This window comes from Mus pahari, chromosome 5, assembly GCF_900095145.1.
Source record: "Mus pahari chromosome 5, PAHARI_EIJ_v1.1, whole genome shotgun sequence".
In the NCBI taxonomy this organism is placed as follows: Eukaryota; Metazoa; Chordata; class Mammalia; order Rodentia; family Muridae; genus Mus; species Mus pahari.
Window position 1 is genome coordinate 102,967,682 of NC_034594.1, and position 6,996 is coordinate 102,974,677.

At 43.4% G+C, this 6,996-nt stretch overlaps 1 pseudogene; it reads left to right on the plus strand.

Moving 5' to 3' along the window:
• Positions 1 to 5,475: 5,475 nt before the first annotated feature.
• Positions 5,476 to 5,600, plus strand: LOC115064105 (annotated as a pseudogene).
• The last annotated feature ends 1,396 nt before the right edge of the window (positions 5,601 to 6,996 follow it).

Genomic DNA, 6,996 nt, shown 5'->3' on the forward strand with positions numbered 1-6,996 from the left:
AGTTGATCCTATTGCTTTGACAAGCCAACTTTAGGAATTACACATTTTGCTTGGTCAAGTGTAAATGAATTGAATGTACCTGGGACAGCTCATTTACACACACACACACACACACACACACACACACACACACACACCACTCAAATCTCTGAAGAGCTGCAGAGACCATTATCTGGGTTGTTTTTCTTCACCATCTGGAAAAGCAAGTCAATTCATGAAAAGCTGTTGAAGCAACTTGAAAAGTTAGCACTTACCATTTGGCTCCTCTTAGGGCATTTGCTTCTCTTAGGTAGGATGATCAAAGTGTTTTCAGGGTGGCTAGGGAGGTGGCTCAGTGAGTGCCATGCTTGCCATGCCAGGATGAGGACCCCAGTTCTGATCCCCAGAATCCCTGTTTCCAAGACAGGATGTGGCAGCATGTCCTAATCCCAGTACTGGGGAAATGGACTCAGAAGTACCACTGGGAAAAGTGACTCAGCCCTTACTGCTCTTCCTGAAGACCTATGTTTAGTTCTCAGCACCCAGGTTAAGCAGCTCACAAGCACCTGTAACGCCAGCTCCAGAGATATCTAATGCCTCTAGCCTCTGTGGGAGTCAGCACTCATGTGCACACACATAGATACACACGTGTGTACAGACACGCACAAACATAGACATACACAAACATACACATATACACACAGACACACACATACAAATAAATAAATAAATAAATAAACTATTTTTTAAAAGGTGGAGACATTATGCACAGACAATCATGTACATACCCACACACCCACCCACATGAACACACACACATATAAATACACAAAAGTTTTCTGATGTTACCAAAAGTCTCATGAAGGGTGCATAAAGTCACCCCATGTTGAAAAGAACCATTCTAGTAGAACTGCCCAGTGTGTTAATCAACTGGGCAGGATCCCAAGTGTCTATGGACATGTAGGGAGGGAAGGGGGCTTCTATGGCCACATATTTGTGGCTGGAAGCTTTCGTAAACAGATGAGTCTCAACTGAACTTGACCAGAGTATCACTGAAGGAATGTGACAGTCACAGCTGCAAGCTGACCGTGGACGGACTCAGATCCTTTTGGATAGGGTGACCTAAGAACAGAATATATGACGGTCCTCGTTTTCAGAAGTGACTTCAAAGTTGTTGCGCTTTCTTTTGTGTTTCCCTTTCCCCTTCTGAAATGGAGTTCTTCACAGCTCACTGGGAGTCCTGGAGAAACTCTCTTCAGTCTATGGAATTTGTGGCCCTCCTGATGATCTACGGAGAGCATAAAATGGAGATGCTCATTTAAACTTCTTCTATCCTTGTGGTACCTAGTTTTACTTGGAGTGAGCAGAAGCTTTACTCCAGGTTCCATCAATGAGATGGTGAGTGTGTGTGTGTGTGTGTGTGTGTGTGTGTGGTGTGAACTCGCACATGTTTGAATGTACACATGAGAGGGCAGAGGTGAGCAACCGATGTCTTCCTTAGTCACCCTCCACATCACACAGTTGTTTGTTTACTTATAGCAGTCCCCGGGATTGAACCTAGGACTTTGTGCATGAGAGGTGAGTGCTCTATGAGCTATTCTAGCCCCAGCAACCCCCCTTCCCCCACCCACCCCCCACCCCCAGTTTTTGAGACAGAGTTTCTCACTGACCCCAGATCTCATCTATTTGGCTAGACTGCCTGGCCAGAGAGCATCAGGGATCTACCTGTTAAGTCTTAAACCCTGGGGCAAATGGCTGAGGTACCTATCTAACATACCAAAGTGGGCCTGGCCCCCAGAATCTCTTAGCACCCCTCAGTTCCTACCTGTTACAGGGCATGGCTGGCACACCAGTCCTCTACCCCCAGCTCCCTAGCCCCAGGACTAGGCTGCCCTTCCCTACATCATCCAGCCATTTTGGTTACCTGCCGTCTTCTGGTCTATCCATTACCTTCCTAGCCTCTTGGTCTGGTTTCTCCCTTCTCCCCTCCCTTCTTCCTCACATCCTCATAGGCCAGGCTCAGGGTCATGTTCACTCTGGACTCTTCTAGATGTCCCTGCCTCTGGCTACCCTCTCCCCCTTATCCACAGCAGACTCTCTCCTCCAGCATATCTAGGAGCACTCATGTCCTTTCCTTTCAGCTTTTTTTTTTTCTTTTTTTAAATTATTCACCACCTGTCTGCCTCACAAGGCTGAGATTACAAGTGTTTGCCGTCTTGTCTGGCTTTTTGCATGGGTGCTGGATATTAAACTGGGGTCCTCATGCTTGCCAGGCAAGACTTTTGCTGGCTGAGCCATCTCCTCAGCCCCTAGACTGGTACTTTATTCTGTAGGAAGTTCCCATGGTTCTAGCCTCACAGGGTGGGTCCCTGTGCTGAAGTTGGAGGAAATCTCTGCTGCCTTCTCCCAACCGTGTTAAAGCTTTCCTTTGCTCTTATCAGGGTGGCCCTGCCCTTTAACACAATAAGACCCAAACAATGAGAAAGCACTGGTGAGATTTAGACCCTAAGAATCACAAAGGAAGGAAATTCTGAGTTTCTGCTTTCTCTTGGGGTCTCACTCAGCAGGTCGTAGTGTTATCAAAAGATCAGGAGAATCGTTATACTCTCCCCAATGTATAGTTACCAATAAGGCTGTCATTAGCAGCTTAGATTCTTAAAATAACCCCACCTTTGAACTCGCAGGTGGATGAAGTCACAGAGTATTAGCTAGGATGTCTTAGAACTTTTGGTAGTGAATTGTAAGCACACATAAAGTTAAATAACAGCAATATAGTCAGATTATTATAGCTGCAATGTCATTACAACAATTTAAGTTTGGTCCAGTTAGGACCTAAATCTATGCTTACATATCCTGAACTCTTTCTGGTTTTGCTTATATATTATTTATTAGTTTAAGTTATTGTAATTATGTATGTATGTATGTATGTATGTATGTATGTATGTATGTGTGTGTGTAAATATGTGCATGAGAGTTCATGTGTTCATGGAAGCACACGAGGCATCATATCCCTGGAACTGGAGATTATAGGCAGTTGTGAGCTGCCAGACGTAGGTGCTGGGAACGGTACTCAGGTCCTCTGTAGAGACAATCTCTTATAAGCATCACCTGTCAATGAAAAAGCCAATGGCCAATGAACTGAGGCAGGAAATAGGAGGTGGGACACTGGCAAGAAGAGAGAGGATTCTGGGAATTAGTGAGAGAATAAAAGGAGACCCAGGGGATGGAGGGGACCCAGAGATGCAGGGGACATTAAAGAGAGATGCTGGGGGAGACACTGAGGAAGATGGAAAGGAAGAAGCAGGGCAGGACTGAAGGAGAAGTGACTAACCATGTGGAAGACATAAACTAGTTTGAATGAGTTAAATAAGTTACAAGCTAGTCAGGGAATGAGCCAAAGCTTATGGCCTAAGCATTTAATAATAATTAGTCTCAGAGTTGTCATTCCAGGACCTGGGACTGGGAAAGAGGAAAAACAAATTATTATTATTATTATTATTCTCTGCAAGAGCCGTATGTGCTTTTAATCACTGACCTGTCTCTCTAACCTCCACCTCCACCACTTTTTAAAAAGGTGGGGTTGAATGTTTTGTGTGCTGGCCCAGAACTTGATCTGTGGTGGAGGATGATCTTTAACTTCTGGTCTTCCTGCCTCCATCTTATCATTGGTAGGACCACAGCAATGTAGCAGCATGTCTGGGGTGTGTGGAGTTAGACACTGAACCCCGGGGCTTCATGCACACTAGGCAAGTACTTCATCACCTGATCTACATTCCCAGCCCTCTTTCTATTTTTCTATTATATTGCATGGTTATATGGAATAATCATGTTGCTTCTAGCTTTTCAAGAAGTGTATTAGTATCTTTTCCTCTGTCTCTCATCTCCTTTTGTAATTCAGGCTGCCCTTAATCTCCTGATCCTCCTGCCTCATCTACCTAAGTGCTGGAATTGAAATTACAAGTATGTGCTATCCAATCCAACTGTGTCTCCCCCTTGACTAGGTTTCATCCTTCGTGTGTATGTGTCGAGAGACACATACCATAAGGAACATACGGAGCTCAAAAGACAACATGTGTAAATTGGCTTGTCCTTTTACAATGTGGATTCTGGGGCAACTCAGACAACCTCCACCCCAGGCTTGGCAGCAAGTGCCTTTAACTTCTGAGTTCTCTCGTCTCTCCAGCTCCGGTTCTGCCTGCTTTCTTTTTGTGAGTCAGTTGTAACTCGAGTGAAATTTAATACTGCAGGGTTTACTGTGGCATGAGAGATAGTCATAATAACATTACACTCCGAATTCTCTAGGACAAAATAGAAAGTCTGAGTTTCCCTAACTCGGCAGATTCGGAACCTAGCTGGAAAATTACATTTCACTCAGACATTCTGTAATGCTCTGAGGTACTGCAATAAATGGGTATGGAAATTCAGAGCACGCCCCCATTCTGGCACTTCTTATTAGGCATGTAACATTTCTGAATGAAGGTAATATCACAGAGTAATTTGGTTATTAAGGTGGTAATAGCATATCTTGTCCTGGTTATAAAGTTACCTTTGGCGAACAGTCCACCCCCACCATTTTAATAGCCATATCAAGAAGGGTGCATAATGAATTTTCTCGGAAGAAATTGGGCCAGCTCTACACTTGTTCGTCTATCTGATTTGACCATTATGCTGAAGGGTTGATAGCAAAGTCTTATCCTTGGGGCTCATGAGCCCAAAGATTTCACATAAATATTTGATGAACCCAGTCTTCTCAAGTCACTTCTAGAAGGACATATTCTAAGTGCCATTCCATAGGTGGTTGGATTACAGTTGATTAAATAAAAATTTCCCTTAGGGGCTGGCGGGTTAACTCAGTAGTAGAGAGCTTATCTATCATGTATAGGCTTTAACTTAGATTCTCAGCACTTCAGAGACAATTTTCTCTGTACTATTTTTTTTCAACTAATATATATTATCATGTTCTCTCTTTCTCTTTCTCTCTCTTTCTCTCTCTCTCCTCTGTCTGTCTGTCTCTGTCTCTGTCTCTCTCTGTCTCTCTCTCTGTCTCTCTCTCTCTGTCTCTGTCTCTCTCTGTCTCTCTGTCTCTCTGTCTCTCTCACTCTCTCTCTCTCTCTCTTCCTCCCTCCCTTCCTTCTTTTTCCTTCCTCTCCTCCTTCTTTGCTTTTTCAAGCCAGGGATTCTCCGTGTAACACTGGTTAGCTTGGTACTCACTCTGTGGACCAGGCTGGCCTCAAGCTCAGAGATCTGCCTACCTGCCTCTGCCTCCCGAGTGTTGGACATTATTGTATATTTTGCAAGCATTATCAAAAGAAGATGAATGGATTCAGCTTTCTAGCTGTTTCAATCTACAAGATCACAGACTTCCAGCATATCTTTTTGATCCCATGAAGACATATAAATTTTTTTTATCTTGGCCTGGAAATACAGTTTTATCATACCAACGAGAAAGTAACTAATACACATCTCATCTAGAGCTTAAAAGAAATATCCATCCCTCTGTAGCCAATTAAGATGATCAGTTGCTTTCTTCATGGGAACCTGGTGTCCATTGGCTACAAACAGCAGTCTCCATGATAGTGCCCACAGCCTATGAGTTGCCCTAAGGGACCTTGGAGACAAATTTCTATTGGATATTCATGTCCCTGATTTCAATGCTGCCCCCAACTGAGGCTCCAGGCAGTTATGCAGGTTACCTTTTCGAAGCGCAAAGGCACAGTGGCCAGGGTACATATTGGCCAAGTCATAATGTCCACCTGAATAAAGCCAAGTTCAACTTCCTTACTTGACAGAAGAGGCACCATTCAAAGAAGTGAGGCTTCACCAGTTTAATGCAGATGAATTAAAACACATGGTAGCTGTGAAGTGGCTCAAACCTGATATCTGTGGGGTCAAATATATCCCCAGTCATGGTTCCCTGGGCAAATGAAGGGCTCTGAACTGCTAAGGGCTTCTACTGTGCTGAAAAAGATTCATCCTCAAGTTGGTCTACACCAGGTAGAAACTGATCCTGGATCCTGTTGGCTTTAGAGCCTCTGGCTTTGTTATCCTCACAACTTCTAATCATGCCTTCCATACTGTCTGTATATGCTTGGCCCAGGGAGTGGCACTATTAGAAGGCGTGGCCTTGTTGGAGTGGGTGTGGCCTGTCACTATAGGAATGGGCTTTAAGACCCTTGCCCTGGCTGCCTGGAAGCCAGTCTTTTCCTAGCTGCCTTCAGAACAAGAGGTGGAACTCTCAGCTCCTCCAGCTCCATATCTGCCTTGGTGCTGCCATGCTCCCACCTTGATGATAATGGACTAAACTTCCGAACCTGTAAGGCAGCCCCAATTAAATGTTGTCTTTTATAAGAGTTGCCTTGGTCATTGTGTCTGTTCACAGCAATGGAAACCCTAGCTAAGACACACACCATTACAACCACCTGCTTATGTTATTGGATATGTTTATTCTAAGACTATGTTAGGGATATTTATTATTCATCACAGGGCACAAAATCCAGTGCTCATAGATTTATTTCTTTATTCTCAGCAACTGGACAAGCTTTTACTCTTGTTTCAAGAAACTGGCACTTTTTTTTTTTTTGCCTCATTTTGCAATGATTTGTGCATCAGGTTGAATTGTCTTCATGACATGAAATTTCTATAATAGCCTCAATTTCCATTTTACCTTATTTTGTAACCATAATTTTTCTTTGTTTCAACTTCATCATTAACTATTTTTCTGTAATCAACTTATTTCATTTTTTTATTTTTGCAGTATAGGCAATTGAATGCAGAGCACATTCTAGGCAAATGTTCTGCCACTGAGCTGCATTCCCTATCCATCAGCTTATTTTCAATTTTTATTCTATCCTGTATCCACATATATTTTAAGTTCCTTGAGTTTTCATAAGGTCCTTGAAATCTATTTTTGAAGGAGTAAAGGTAGATAACACACACACACACACACACACACACACACAGAGCGAGAGAGACAGAGAGAGAGAGAGAGAGAGACAGAGACAGAGAGAGAGAGAGAGA